Raw genomic sequence first — 15777 nt, 5'->3', positions numbered from 1 at the left:
GTGGGTAGAGCAAACCAAAGACAGCGATTAATTGGCAAAACACTTAAAGTGCAACAGATCTACTAAAGAGACTGCTTACACTACATTTGTCCGCCCTATTCTGGAGTATTGCTGTGCGGTGTGGGATTCGCATCAAGTGGGACTGACGGATGACATCGAAAAAGTTCAAAGAGGGGCGGCTCGTTTTGTATTTGTAAATTTGTGGTAAGACCTTATGACACCAAACTGCTTAGGTCATCGGTCCCTAAGCTTACACACTACTTAAAAAAAACACACACACACAAAAGCACTCCGTCTTCAGGCCACAAGTGGCCCATCGGGACCATCCGACCGCCGTGTCATCCTCAGTTGAGGATGCGGATAGGAGGGGCGTGTGGTCAGCACACCGCTCTCCCGGTCGTTAAGATGGTTTTCTTTGACCGGAGCCGCTACTATTCGGTCAAGTAGCTCCTCAGTTGGCATCACGAGGCTGAGTGCACCCCGAAAAATGGCAACAGCGCATGGCGACCTGGAGGGTCACCCATCCAAGTACCGGCCACGCCCGACAGCGCTTAACTTCGGTGATCTCACGGGAACCGGTGTATCCACTGCGGCAAGACCGTTGCCTTTACACACTACTTAATCTAACTTAAACTAACCTACGCTATGGACAAGACACACACCCATGTCCGAGGTAGGACTCGAACGTCCGAGGGGGGAGCAGCGCGGACCGTGATGCCCCTGTCCGCGCGGCTACCTCGCGTGGCACGTTTTGTATTATCGCCAAATAGGGGAGATAGTGCCACAGACATGATACGTGAATTGGAATGGCAATCGTCAAAATAAAGGCGTTTTTCGTTGCGACGGGATCTTCTCATTAAATTTCAATCAACAGTTTTCTCCTCCGACTGCGAGAACATTCTGTTGGCACCCACCTACATAGAGAGAAATGATCATCACTATGAAATAAGAGAAATCAGGTCTCGCACAGAAAAATGTAAGTGCTAGTTTTTCCCGCGCGCCGTAAGTGAGTGGAACGGTAGAGAGACAGCTTGAAGGTGGTTCATTGAACCCTCTGCCAGGCACTTAATTGTGAATAGCAAAGTAATCACGCAAATGTAGATGAGAAAACACATTTTTTATTGTCAGTCTAAATTGCTTTAATTTTTTTTAAAATGATCGGATTCGATTAACATGAGCTATCCGTAGAGCTAATTGTATCTGTTAGAGTAGTAAATCGGCCAACTTACTAGCAGAATTTACATGCTGCGTCACAGGATAAAAATTCTTTATTCTTTTAGTTCTTTCTTTTGCTGTCCTTGCTCTACTCTTCAGTTGTGCTAAACATAAAAACTCATAAACTAGTTCTACGGTTTCATCGTTAATGCATACAGTTTTTATTTTTGAGTGTCGTTCCTTAATTTCCTGTTTATGTCATCGCCAACGATAACAGGAAAAAACTGGTTCTTAAAAGGGCGTCGATATTCCAACACTGAATCAAAGAAATTCTCAAAACAAGTTTTTTTGTTACATTCTTTTCATAGCGGCCTGAAGCTCGGTTGTGCTACATTTGCAGATTGCGTCATTCAGTGAAGTGCAAACACTCACTCTGTAACAGTATGACCATCAGGTTGGAATTACGTTGTTTGCATTCGACCTGAATTGTGTACTGTATCTTTAAATAGTCTGCATTAATTTGCCATTATGGGTGAAACGATAACAATGAACTGCCATCAGAACAGTGACCAGTATCTCTGTGCGGGACTACCGCTTTCTATGTCATTCGGCGGGGAAAAACATTTAATAACCAACCATAACTGAAATTGTTAAACACGGCACAATTCAAAACGCAGATGCACTGTCACCTGGTCGTGACCAAAAAAAACGCGTAAATACTGATGTGTAGTTGCGTTAATTATGTGATTTCTGAGCTCCAGTTGGTATCCAGTGCATTCGACCGTAGAAATATTTGTGGAGAAATGAAAATGGTTCAAATGGCTCTGAGCACTATTGGACTTAACATCTATGGTCATCAGTCCCCTAGAACTTAGAACTACTTAAACCTAACTAATCTAAGGACAACACACACATCCATGCCCGAGGCAGGATTCGAACCTGCGACCGTAGCGGTCTTGCGGTTCCAGACTGTAGCGCCTAGAACCGCTCGGCCCCCCCGTCCGGCTGTGGAGAAATGACGACAGTGTTCTGCATAATGATTATGTAGTACTATATAAGAAAGATTCAGAATTGGGACTGAAATTCAGGATGAAAGGACATAAATGATAAAAATCGCAGAAGGAAGTGCTGTCCTGTTTGAAAATGAGGCAGAATTACAGGAGCTGCCGAATGGAAAGAATAGCCAATTAAGCACAGAATCTGGACTGAAAGTAAATTAAAGGAAGATGATAATATTAAAGAGCAGAAGCAATGAAATTAGCTGCAAGTTTTGCATCTAAATTTGGGACCTCGAGATACACGAATAGAATGAATTCTGTGAGTTCTACTAATGCTTGACGGGGGAAGCAAGGGGGCTATAAGATGATCACTATAGGCAAAGAAAGTATTCTTCGTCAAAAGAAGTCTACTAGTATGAAACATTGGCCCTAAATCGAGAATGGAATTTCAGAGACTACACGTCTTGAGCAAAACGTTGTATGGAACTGAATCTTGGGCTGTGGGAAAACTAGAAAAAAGGGAATCGAAGCGTTTGAAATGGAAATCAACAGAAGCAAGATGAAAATTAAATGGGCTGATAAGAAATGAGGTAGTCTGCAAAATCGACGAGGGGTGTCTGACTGTTGATGTGACAAGGCCATTTGCGCCGTCAGTGACGTTTGGTCGGGGGCGATACTCGCAGATTCTACGGGCAAAGGCTTTTCATGTCCGTCGCCCACGTCGTTCTGTAGCTTCTACGTACGTAATAGGCAGCGACGTCATCTGCTGTGGCGGCTGCTGGGTGTCCCGAGGTAGCTGTACTAGACGTCGCTGAAGACAGTCAGTTCGGACATAGCCTTCCTGTCCGCAGCCAGAGCAGGTTTCCGGTTGACCATCGTATATAACGATGGCTCGGCAGCCAGCTATTGTCACATAAGATGGTATGTGCTTCTGGAGCTCAATTCTTATTTGGCGCACTCCGTTGAGTACGGGATGCGTCTCGAAGCTGGTCCATTTCTCCGCAGCATGATCAAGGACTGTGCCGTAAGGGCGAAGTGCTACGACAGCCATGTCCGCAGGGACTTCGAACGGAAGTTGAAATACGCGTACCGTTCTCATTCAGAGACCGGCATGATCAACAGAAACCAAACCCACGTTCCCGTCGGCGTGACAAGAGCGGTAGCCTTCGGTGGATCGACGGATAAGTCTGTCGCACGCTGCCTCGTCTATGAGTTTTACGTATACGACGCTTTCCACTACTGATAGGTCCAGGGGATCTAGTTTTACCACTTCGCGCACGAAACGTTCGATTTGTGCGTCGAACGTGAACTTGATAGTCGCCTTCCGGTAAGAAAGAGCCATCGCGATCTATAGTTATCAATACACCGCTATACGAAGCCTCACGGATATAAACAAAGCTCGCGCTAAACGGGGCGAGCCGCTACAACGCCGAAGGCGGGCTGATCACTGAGCCATCCAGACACAGTGGTCACTGCAGCTACACGGAGTACCCTAGCATGCCTCCAATCAGACCCAGCCGGCCGAAGTTGCCGTGCGGTTAAAGGCGCTGCAGTCTGGAACCGCAAGACCGCTACGGTCGCAGGTTCGAATCCTGCCTCGGGCATGGATGTTTGTGATGTCCTTAGGTTAGTTAGGTTTAACTAGTTCTAAGTTCTAGGGGACTACTGACCTCAGAAGTTGAGTCCCATAGTGCTCAGAGCCATTTGAACCATCAGACCCAGATTCTCAACTTATGCACTACTAATGTAATGACACTTGCCCATTATCCTCAGTACCCGCGACATTTCACCGATTCCCGTAAGAATTAGAGCCTGGTGTGCCTCCTCACTGAAGAGATTATTGACCGTTCTCGCCTTAATGATGGATATGTGGTGTCTGTTTTCCGAAAGAGCAGTGAGAGGTCAGATATAAATAACAATAAAATGACATCTGGTTAAGGTGATTTCTGACGTGGTTTTTAATTCTGACTAATGCGTCCTCCGCTTCCTTTTTAAGGTGCGTTTGCACCATTGTACCATTAGTTTATTGAGCCACTTAATAGTTTAAATATGTTCGCGAATCAAAACGTCTATGTAGTAATTACTTTGTCAATCTGATGTGCTAAGAAGGTAAAAGCGTTATTAATCAATAAATATTTCAACAGATACTGTTTTTCATTTGGAATATGGAACCACTGTTGCCGCACAAAGCCGAAGCAAAATGGCAAAACTTGTAACTAGAAGAAGAGACAAGATGACAAGTCAGGTATTACATCAGGGATCACGTATTACATGAGGGAACAACTTCCATAGTACTAAAGGAAATCGTAGAGGGCAAAGCCTGTACGGGAAGATAGAGATTGGAATATATCTAGCAAATAATTGAGGATTGTACGCCCCTGGCAGCTGAGTGGTCAGCGCGAAGGAGTGTCATACCTAACAGTCCGGGTTCGATTCCGGGCTTTGTCGGAGATTTTGTCCTCTCAGGGACTAGGTGTTGTTGTCCTTCTCATAATCATTTGATCCCCATCGACACGCAAGTGGCGTCAACTTGAAAGACTTGCACCAGTTGAACGGTCTACCCGACGGGAGGCCCTAGCCACACGGTATTTTGAGGATTGTTACGTGCAAAGATTATTCTGAGATGAAGGGGTTCCAATGGGACGAAAGGTCATGGAGGGCTGCAAGGAATATTAGTTGCATTAATTACGCATTTAATGGGGGTCACGTTGTAGCACCTGGTAGTAAAATGCACATACCTATAAGGTGCGGCATCAGACAGGCGATGTGTGTAGTTAGACCTTGCAGGAGTGCCCAAACGATAAAATTCTGGACTAGCAATCGAGAAACCGGTATAAGCCCTGAGGTTTAATCAGACAAGTATTTATCAAGCCCTTGTTCTGTTTTGAAGAGTCTGGCTATCGACGGTTTTTCGAAACTTTTTCGGAACTCCTACAGTGCCAGTATCATGTCTCATGGAGTCACTGTTAACTACGAAAAGATTTTGAAATAACTGCTTCGTACCACGCTAATGCGAATCAAAATATCTCGAACAGTTGTACATTATTTGGATAAGATACTTTGTTCACTACCATGAGTCAGTTTCAAAGTAATGGTCATTTTCAGTAACGGACACAACGCTTGCCCGTTGTCAGTCGTGACGCACGTTTACAAGCTAACACAGTTTCGGTGTGTAGTTCCTTTGGCAATAGACGTAAGGACAGTTATATTATGTTCTGCATTGATTGGTATTCTGTTTAATCGACGTTGTGTTTCCAATATGCCTCCGCATTTTCTGTGTTTTTAGACTCCATGTGTGTTCTGCTAACAGTTTGTTTGATCGTTGTGAGATTATAGCCGGCCGAAGTGGCCGTGCGGTTAAAGGCGCTGCAGTCTGGAACCGTAAGACCGCTACGGTCGCAGGTTCGAATCCTGCCTCGGGCATGGATGTTTGTGATGTCCTTAGGTTAGTTAGGTTTAAATAGTTCTAAGTTCTAGGGCACTAATGACCTCAGCAGTTGAGTCCCATAGTGCTCAGAGCCATTTGAACCATTTTTTGAGATTATACTCAAAATTTCCGTTACAAATTAGCCAACAGTGATGCATAAAACACCGTGAGACTCTGTGGCCCAATAATGCGCAGTGGTGTCTATGGAAAGAAGTAGTGGAACATTGAAAATGCACTTTACTCCAATTTAAATGACGTGTCATATTCCCAAGTATATATGATGGACGAACAGCTTTTATTTAAAAAAAAAAATTCGTGATTTGAATTGACATGCACATAATGAAGAGATAATAACCGTGTTGCGTGCTATTTTTGCTTACTTGCGCAGAAGTGCACCTTACGTCAATCTTCAGTTAGTTGCGTTTGTTGGCGTAATGAATCGTAAAATCGAAATATCTGAAAGAGAAGAAATTTGTGCCGAAAACCATGTTTGGAAAAACAGGAAGTATCGCCTTCACCATTGAATGAAGGACAACAAAATTTTCGTCATAAAAATATTAATGTATAGATCCGTTAGCTTTTCATGCAATTGTAGTTGTCTCAGTTGCTAGCACGGAAGTTTAAAGTAGGTTCATCGTTGGGACGACAAAATTAAATGTGAGAGTCAACAGAACAAGTAGATGTGGTTCTATGCTGTACGTAGGGCAGAATAAAACGTCATGATTATTAACAGCACAAGCACTTACACTAACTAGTCTGAACGCCGAACTTTTACCTCTTACGTGCAGGTGTATTAATAGTGAACATGGCAGCTGGTTTTATCTCTTGGAATAAAAGCATCCCGACTGTGCCAAAATGGAAACAATTGCATATATTGTACTGAAGGCGAGGAACATACAGAGTGCACTAGATTAATTTCAGCTTTAAGTGGGCAAAATGAACGTTACTTAGAGGCAACAGTTACTGAGCTGCACGTCACCGGGGATGCCAGATGAAGGTCTGAGGAGACCTCGTATGTCGGTAATGCTTCAGTCGTGTGTAGTATAGGCTGTCATGGAGTTTTTGCTATCAGAATTATTCTGTGGATATGAAATGTACATCTAAATCTACATGGATACTCTGCAAATCACATTTAAGTGCCTGGCAGAGGGTTCCTCGAACGACCTTCACAATTCTCTATTATTCCAATCTCGTATAGAGCGCGGAAAGAATGAACACCTATATCTTTCCGTACGAGCTCTGATTTCCCTTATTTTATCGTGGTGATCGTTCCTCCCTATGTAGGTCGGTGTCAACAAAATATTTTCGCATTCCGAGGAGAAAGTTGGTGACTGGAATTTCGTGAGAAGATTCCGTCGCAACGAAAAACGCCTTTCTTTTAATAATGTCCAGCCCAAATCCTGTATTATTTCTGTGACACTCTCTCCCATATTTCGCGATAATACAAAATGTGCTGCCCTTCTTTGAACTTTTTCTATGTACTCCGTCAATCCTATCTGGTAAGGATTCCACACAGCGCAGCAGTATTCTAGAAGAGGACGGACAAGCGTAGTGTAGACAGTCTCCTTAGTAGGTCTGTTACATTTTCTAAGTGTCCTGTCAATAAAACGCAGCCTTTGGTTAGCCTTCCCCACAACATTTTCTGTGTGTTCCTTCCAGTTTAAGTTGTTCGTAATTGTAATACCTAGGTATTTAGTTGAATTTACGGCTTTTAGAGTAGACCGATTTATCGTGTAACCGAAGTTTGAGTTCCTTTTAGCACTGATGTGGATGACCTCACACTTTTCTCACCATTAAGATATTTTTTATAAATCGTTTTGCAGTTTGTTTTGATCTGATGATTTTATTAGTCAATAAACGACAACGTCATCTGCAAACAACCGAAGATGGCTGCTCAGATTGTCTCCCAAATCGTTTATATAGACAACGAACAGCAAAGGGCCTATAACACTATCTTGGGGAACGCCTGAAATCATTTTTGTTTTACTCGATGACTTTCCGTCAATTACTACGAACTGTAACCTCTCTGGCAGGAAACCGCAAATCCAGTCATATAACAGAGACGATAATCCATAAGCACGCAATTATACTACGAGCCGGTTGTGTGGTACAGTGTCAAAAGCCTTCCGGTGAATAAAGAGCTAGTTGTGTTTCACAGGAACGATGTTTTCTAAACCCATGTTGACTGTGTGTCAATCGATAAAAATTGCGGTGTACGTTCAAGTTGTATTATGCATACTCAAAGAAAAAGCTTGGTGAAGTATCAGACTACGGATCCGAAGGTTTCGGGTTCGACCTCGGTCCGTCGTAGGATTTTTATCTGTCACGTATCATTTCCTTCACGTATGACAATGTTGATATGAAAAGTGCCGAGTTGCACCTTGGATTTCTGTATAACTGGCTGGATCAGCAATTACCGAGTTCGTAGGAAGATGGCGGCATACCACCTCCGACACGACGATGCCTAGTAAAGCATCTACATTTATACTCCGCAAGCCAACCAACGGTGTGTGGAGGAGGGCACTTTACGTGCCACTGTCATTACCTCCCTTTCCTGTTCCATTCGCGTATGGTTCGCGGGAAAAACGACTGCCGGAAAGCCTCCGTGCGCGCTCGAATCTCTCTAATTTGACATTCGTGATCTCCTCGGGAGGTATAAATAGGGGAAGCAATATATTCGATACCTCATCCAGAAACGCACCCTCTGGAAACCTGGACAGCAAGCTACGCCGCGATGCAGAGCGCCTCTCTTGCAGAGTCTGCCACTTGAGTTTGCTAAACATCTCCGTAACGCTATCACGCTTACCAAATAACCCTGTGACGAAACGCGCCGCTCTTCTTTGGATCTTCTCTATCTCCTCTGTCAACACGACCTGGTACGGATCCCACACTGATGAGCAATACTCAAGTATAGGTCGAACGAGTGTTTTGTAAGCCACCTCCTTTGTTGATGGACTAAATTTTCTAAGGACTCTCCCAATGAATCTCAACCTGCCACCCGTCTTAGCAACAATCAATTTTATATGATCACTCCACTTCAAATCGTTCCGCACGCATACTCCCAGATATTTTACAGAAGTAACTGCTACCAGTGTTCGTTCCGCTAGCATATAATCATACAATAAAGGATCCTTCTTTCTATGTATTCGCAATACATTACATTTGTCTGTTAGAGGTCAGTTGCCACTCCCTGCACCAAGTGCCTATCCGCTGCAGATCTTCCTGCATTTCGCTGCAATTTTCTAATGCTGCAACTTCTCTGTATACTACAGCATCATCCGCGAAAAGCCGCATGGAACTTCCGACGCTATCTACTAGGTCATTTATACACATTGTGAAAATCAATGGTCCCATAACACTCCCCTGTGGCACGTCAGAGGTTACTTTGTCTGTAGACGTCTCTCCATTGAGAACAACATGCTGTGTTCTGTTTGCTAAAAACTCTTCAATCCAGCCACACAGCTGGTCTGATATTCCGTAGGCTCTTACTTTATCAGGCGACAGTGCGGAACTGTATCGAACGCCTTCCGGAAGTCAAGCACTGTGGTGTTCAAACCAATCTACAGCTTGATGACGTCTTTAGCTCTCCATATAATATAAAGCGCAATCACGACTTGTTTTAACCGATGTCCGACGGCTGTGGAGCCAAACAGTGGGGAAAAGTTCTTCCGGAAATTGACTGCACCTCGCTTCACGAACAGGCAGGATACTTCGCCTCCAGCGGATCACCGTGCTGGTGGTGTTGAGAGTGCAGGCAGCACTCAGTACTGAGAATACATAATAATTTGCTTAATGCAAGCACCTCGGGGAGAAGAGGTTGGAGTGGAGAGCGGTTCCGTGCTTAGCGGAGCAGGAGAGCGTGAAGAGGAGATGGGCTAAGCGAGCAGCAGGAGGCGATGCGCTGTGCGTGTCCTTGGCCCGCTGAAGGGGTGGCCGGCGGCACGTCCGAACGTGCAGATGTGTTTACTCTGGCTGACGCGCGTGTGCCGCTGTGGCACCGGGCCCTGCGTCTTCTGCCTCACAACAGCCGTTTCCAAACAGTTGAGCGTGCTATATTCTGTCATGTGTAGCATTCACAGTTGCTTGGAATCGGCAAATAAAGTTTTTAAAGAACACCATTCTGGCGAGTACCAGAAAACATCCGATTCTATAAAGAATTGAACTCGTATGTATAAAACAGCTTCAAACGTCTGATTAGCTTAAAAATGAGTTAACTTGTGGACTATTTTACGTTAAGTAGGTAAGCGAGGAAAGTTTAGGAAAAAATTGAAATTTCGCTTAAAGCTTCTTGGAAGCCGCTAAGTGCTCTCATTTTCAGATACTGGTGTGCAGTCCGGGTATTTTTGCGCCCGTAGTTACTGTCGCAACACAAACAAACAGTTTTCAACAGTAATACTTACGAAACTTCCTGGCAAATTAAAACTGTGTGCCGGACCGAGACTCGAATCCGGGACCTTTGGCTTTCGCGGGCAAGTGCTCTACCAACTGAGCTACCCAAGCACGACTCACGCCCCGTCCTCACCGCTTTACGAGGAGCGTTTGAAAAGTCCGTGCAAAGTGCGAGAGGTGGCACCACCGGCGCGTATCGAGGTCGTGTTTAGTTAGTGGCATACTTGGAAAGAACGCACACCAAGTGCCAGCTATATTGGTCGATTTATTTGTGTTTGACATTCGTGTGAATCAAGAAAGTCGAGTGACTGTAAAAAAATGGACGAAGAAGAATTTCGTGTGGTGATTAAGCATTACTTTATGAAAGGCAAAACGCCTCAGCAGACTAATGAGAAGCTTAATAAACATTATGGTGACTCTTCACCTTCGCCGGCCGCGGTGGTCTCGCGGTTCTAGGCGCGCAGTCCGGAGCCGTGCGACTGCTACGGTCGCAAGTTCGAATCCTGCCTCGGGCATGGATGTGTGTGATGTCCTTAGGTTAGTTAGGTTTAAGTAGTTCTAAGTTCTAGGGGACTGATGACCACAGCAGTTGCCGGCCGAAGTGGCCGTGCGGTTAAAGGCGCTGCAGTCTGGAACCGCAAGACCGCTACGGTCGCAGGTTCGAATCCTGCCTCGGGCATGGCTGTTTGTGATGTCCTTAGGTTAGTTAGGTTTAACTAGTTCTAAGTTCTAGGGGACTAATGACCTCAGCAGTTGAGTCCCATAGTGCTCAGAGCCATTTGAACCACAGCAGTTAAGTCCCATAGTGCTCAGAGCCATTTGACTCTTCATCTTCGATTAGAACAGTTTATAGGTGGTTTCAAAATTTTTGGAGAGGCGCCATATGGGCACAAGTGATGCTGCACGTTCAGGACGCCCTGCGGAGGTTACGACTCTAGAAATCATTGATAAAATCCATGATGTGGTGATGGATGACAGAAGAGTTAAGGTGCGTGAGATTGCTAGTGCTATGGGCATCTCGAATGAATGGGTACATAATATTTTGCATAAACATTTGGACATGAGAAAGCTATCCGCATGATGGGTTCCGCGATTGCTCACGCTTGACCAAAAACGGAATCGTGTGAAGTGTTGCAAGGATGGTTTGCAGCTGTTGAGGAAGAAACTGCAGGACTTTAAGTGTCGTTTCGTCACTGTGGATGAAACGGATACATTACTATACTCCCGAGACCAAACAACAGGGTAAACAATGGGTTACCAAGGGAGAATCTGCACCAAAAAAGGCGAAGACCAGTCCATCGGCCGGAAAGGTCATGGCGACTGTCTTCTGGGATTCGCAAGGGATAATCTTATCGACTCTCTGGAAAAGGATAAAACTATTACAGGTGCATATTATTCATCGTTATTGGACCGTTTGAAAACCGAGCTGCAAGAAAAACGCCGGCGATTTGACCGCAAAAAAGTCCTTTCCCATCACGACAGTGCACCAGCACACACTTCAGCAGTTGTGGTCGCAAAATTAATTGAAATAGGATTCCAACTCGTTTCACATCCCCCCTATTCTCCAGACTACTATTTGTTCCCCAATGTGAAGAAATGGCTGGCGGAATAAAGATTTTATTCAAACGAGGAGGTGATTGCAGCAACGGATAGCTATTTTGCAGACTTGGACAATTCCTATTATTCGGAAGGGATCAAAAAATTAGAACAGTGTTGGACGAAGAGTGTACGTCTAAAAGGAGACTATGTCGAAAAATAAAAAAGGTTTACCCCAAACACGTAAGTAGTTTTTATTTCTGCACGGACTTTCCAAACGTCCCTCGTACTTCTACCATTTCCTCGTCTCCTACCTTCCAAACTTCTCATTCTGGAAACATCCCTCAGGCTGTGGCTAAGCCATATCTCCCCAATATCCTTTCTTTCAGGAGTGCTAGTTCTGCAAGGTTCGCAGGAGAGCTTCTGTAAAGTTTGGAAGGTAGGAGACGAGGTACTGGCAGAAGTAAAGCTGTGAGGCCACGGCGTGAGTCGTGCTTGGGTAGCTCAGTTGGCGCCGGCACGGTAGCTCAGCGTGTTCCGTCAGAAGGTTAGCTGCCCTCTGTAATAAAAAAAACTGAGTTAATCGATCAACAACGAACTTAAAAAAACGGATGTCTTACGACGTCCGCCCCGAGCAGATGAAACGAACATAACCGAACAAAATGAGATAAAAAAAAAGTTGGTAGAGCACTTGCCTGCGAAAGGCAAAGGTCCCGAGTTCGAGTCTCGGTCCGGCACACAGTTTTAATTTGCCAGGAAGTTTCATATCAGCGCAAACTCCGCTGCAGAGTGGAAAATTCTCATTCAGTAATACTTACCTTTTTCTGTTAAAACTTTTAACATAAGTCGATATTGCAGTCCCTGTGTTATTCTGATTACGATGCAAAGTTCCTTCGGAAATGCATGCATGTCGAAAGGAAGAGGCTCTGCGGCGACTACAGCCGTTATGAAATACATTAAATGTATTCGCAATTGCGAATAATTACAACCATCAGCTGTCGAATGGAACGACGACAGTGAAAATTTGTGCCGGACCGCTTATCGCGAGGGGTCGCCTTACCATTGTTGCTCGGTATTGTTCATTGCGTTAGGTTTGGGTGGACGTCACATGACATCCGTTCACATTGACCGTTGATTCCTTCACTCAGCGTTTTTTCTTACAGAGGGTTGATTGCCTTCACCGAACACACTGAGCTACCTTGCCGGAATACTATTTGGCTATCCGTGCACAACTCACGGCCAGACCTAAACTTTCATATGACGTCAACCATGCGTCTACGTCCTGAACTTTTACATCCATTATGTATATTCCCGTACAAGTCAGACGTTATACTTGAAAGTCGCTTGCCCGGTATCGGCTGAGAAATACGATATGCTTTAACATAATACCTCTTAATAAGTAGATTATGGCAGCATTTTAAATTTTTAAATTCAGACAGTAATTACGCAAAATATTGAAAATAATTTTTTTTTCCTGGAAGCCGTTCGATAGGCAACCTACAACTGGTACCATGTTGCGGGATAGTCGCTTAGGCTGCGTTCACAGTGGCGCCGACAACGATTGTTAGACGCCGTCTTCAGAGGTCGCCCGATAACATCGGCCGACAGCTTGGTCACGATGCGTCCTCTCTCTTTCGTCAGTTTTAGGCGCGGTCGAGGTGGTCAGGTTAGGTTAGGTTGGAATTTATTCTACGTATGTACTAAGTAACGTTTTAACCTCCAAGAGTGGGATGGATATCATAACACCTCTGTGTCTGGAAACGGAAGCTATAATGCGGCATTTACTATTAAAATGATTCCGAATGCATCTACATGAACAATATCTGTCTCGAAAAGAACATGGATAGTACTGCACACTGTCCTCGGCTACTGGATTTACCAGACATGTTTCACGAGGATATGAGATGAAGGGAGAAACTTTGTTACATACTCAACATAGTTCTTGGTATCCTTGAAGAGCAAGTACAAACGCTCTGTTTTACTGAATTTATTTGAATTTGTGCAGACATACGTCAAGTAACGTTGAGTAACTGACATTCAGCATACGTGTGGAAGATAAAGTTTAGAATAAGGTAATCGGAACACCTTAAACACTGAAAAGTGGAAACACATACAGTACATTTGCAAACCACATCATAGAACAGAATCACCAACCTACTGGCATCAAAACGCCAGTAAGCAGCAATAACAATTTGCAGACAGCTAATGTCCACCTACCTCAATGTAAGACGATCCATTACAGTAACTTTAAGTATAAGATAAACCATTCTTCTCATTCGAACAATTTTTTTTGAGGTCATAATTTACGCCTAAAATTTTCGATAAAGATTTTGCCCACTTGCGGTTTCCAATAAACTGCGATTTCGGTCTATAAATTGCGAACTATATTCCGATTATGATCTTTTTGATCCTCAGGATACCACAGACTCCTTCTTTGAGTAAACTTAGCAGTTTCTCACAGTCCATTCAAAAATGTGTGTGAAATCTTATGGGACTTAACTGCTAATGTTAACAGTCCCTAAGCTTACACACTACTTAACCTAAATTATATTAAGGACAAACACACACACACCCATGCCCGAGGGAGGACTCGAACCTCCGACGGGCTCAGCCGCACAGTCCATGACTGCAGCGCCCTAGACCGCTCGGCTAATCCCACGCGGCACAGTCCATTCTTCGTGCTGTGTTGGCCAATATGACCGAAGAAAAAAAACTGATATGAATTTCACCGATTGTCGTCTGAAGTCTGTACGTTCGGGCGATGACATCGGTCGCCTTCATTATGACTGCACACACAGTGGCTTACTGAATTGAAAAGATTGACCGTCTTTGACCGATGTCGGTCGTCGGCACACTCCACCGATTTTGGTGCCACTGTGACCGCAGCCTTAGTAAGATAATTCTCTATTCTCGCTCTCACGCGCTCTTTCGCGGGCAAAGGTCCCGAGTTCGAGTCTCGGTTCGGCACACAGTTTTAATCTGCCAGGAATTTTCAAGATCTCTTTTAGTCGCTACATGTTGTATTCAACGTTCTCACATACACATAAACTTCTTCATTCGATGTTACTTTTTCTCAAAATTTCGAAGGCTGAGCATATTAGAGAAATGAGAGCGTGACGTAAGGCTTACAGAATAAGCCAGAAGTTAATCATAAGACCTTTAGTTTACTACAGTCTAAAAAACAGATGACTAGAACAGTTTTGTAACCTGAGATACTCATTTTAAAATAGGTAACAAGATTGCAATGTTAAAAAAAATATGGTTCTGAGCACTATGGGACTTTACATCTGTGGTCATCAGTCCCCTAGAACTTAGAACTACTTAAACCTAACTATCCTAAGGACATCACACACATCCAAGCCCGAGGCAGGATTCGAACCTGCGACCGTAGCAGTCGCGCGGTTCCGGACTGCGCGCCTAGAACCGCTAGACCACCGCGGCCGGCGATTGCAATGTTCTTTCCTTTAACAGCAAAACAGTTTATTGCGGGATTGTTGCCCCCTAGCTACCGCAAATATTTGTATTCGACATAGAATTTCTAATCACCTCACAAACGACTTACTATCAGCAGTCGATTGCATTCCTTAGCTGGGCGCTAATGACCTCAGTAGTTGAGCGCCCTTAAACCCCCCCCCCTCCAAAAAAAATGCATTCCTTAGCTAGAACTGCGCGGCGTCTGGAGGAGTCACGGTGATTCATGACAGGTTGCTCCTCGTCTTTCCGATGCATACCGCTATTATCTATAAGATTTACATGCCAAGATATCTGGAGACCTTCGTATATCCAAAGCAGCTCGACGTGGGTAGGCCTGCCCCTGAGTTACGGGGTCCCGGTTTCGATTCCGACCGGGTCGGGGATTTTCTCCACCCGGGAACTGGGTGTTTGTCTTGTCCTCATAATTTAATTATCGTTCGGGGAAGTGGAGAGTCTGGACTGTGAAAAGATTGGGAATTTGTACGGGCGCTGATATCCATGCAGTTGAGTGCATCACATACCAAACATCATCGTCGTCATCGTGGGCAGAAATTATAGTCTTAAGAGAAACTCGGGATGAACTCCGCCTATGAAGAGCTGTACATACGGTTTCAGTATCTCATCTCTCTATCTATGGGTATTAACAGCCTTCCTCTGACCACTAATGAAGATTTGACGCTCCGTATGCTCATCAAAGATGTCCGCACGACTGCGATTCGTCATTAACAAGTAAGGCATACATTTTCTTCACATTCTATGAACTTCTGGTAAAATTTCACGAGCGAGCGCTGATGAAAA

At 44.5% G+C, this 15777-nt stretch overlaps 2 protein-coding genes and 1 pseudogene across 2 annotated transcripts in view; 2 read left to right on the top strand and 1 right to left on the bottom strand.

Annotated features, from left to right (window-relative positions):
* LOC126248492 (uncharacterized) overlaps positions 1–15777 on the top strand; it is a 571346-nt gene that overhangs the window by 43997 nt on the left and 511572 nt on the right. The window lies entirely within an intron of this gene.
* LOC126249349 (germ cell nuclear acidic protein-like) overlaps positions 1–15777 on the top strand; it is a 50990-nt gene that overhangs the window by 5874 nt on the left and 29339 nt on the right. The gene's annotated exons all lie outside the window — the stretch shown is intronic.
* On the bottom strand, positions 489–606 carry LOC126250071 (5S ribosomal RNA; annotated as a pseudogene).

Source organism: Schistocerca nitens, chromosome 3, assembly GCF_023898315.1.
Source record: "Schistocerca nitens isolate TAMUIC-IGC-003100 chromosome 3, iqSchNite1.1, whole genome shotgun sequence".
NCBI lineage: Eukaryota > Metazoa > Arthropoda > Insecta > Orthoptera > Acrididae > Schistocerca > Schistocerca nitens.
The sequence above is the reverse complement of the archived record's forward strand: the minus strand, read 5'-3'. Positions and strand labels throughout refer to the sequence as shown.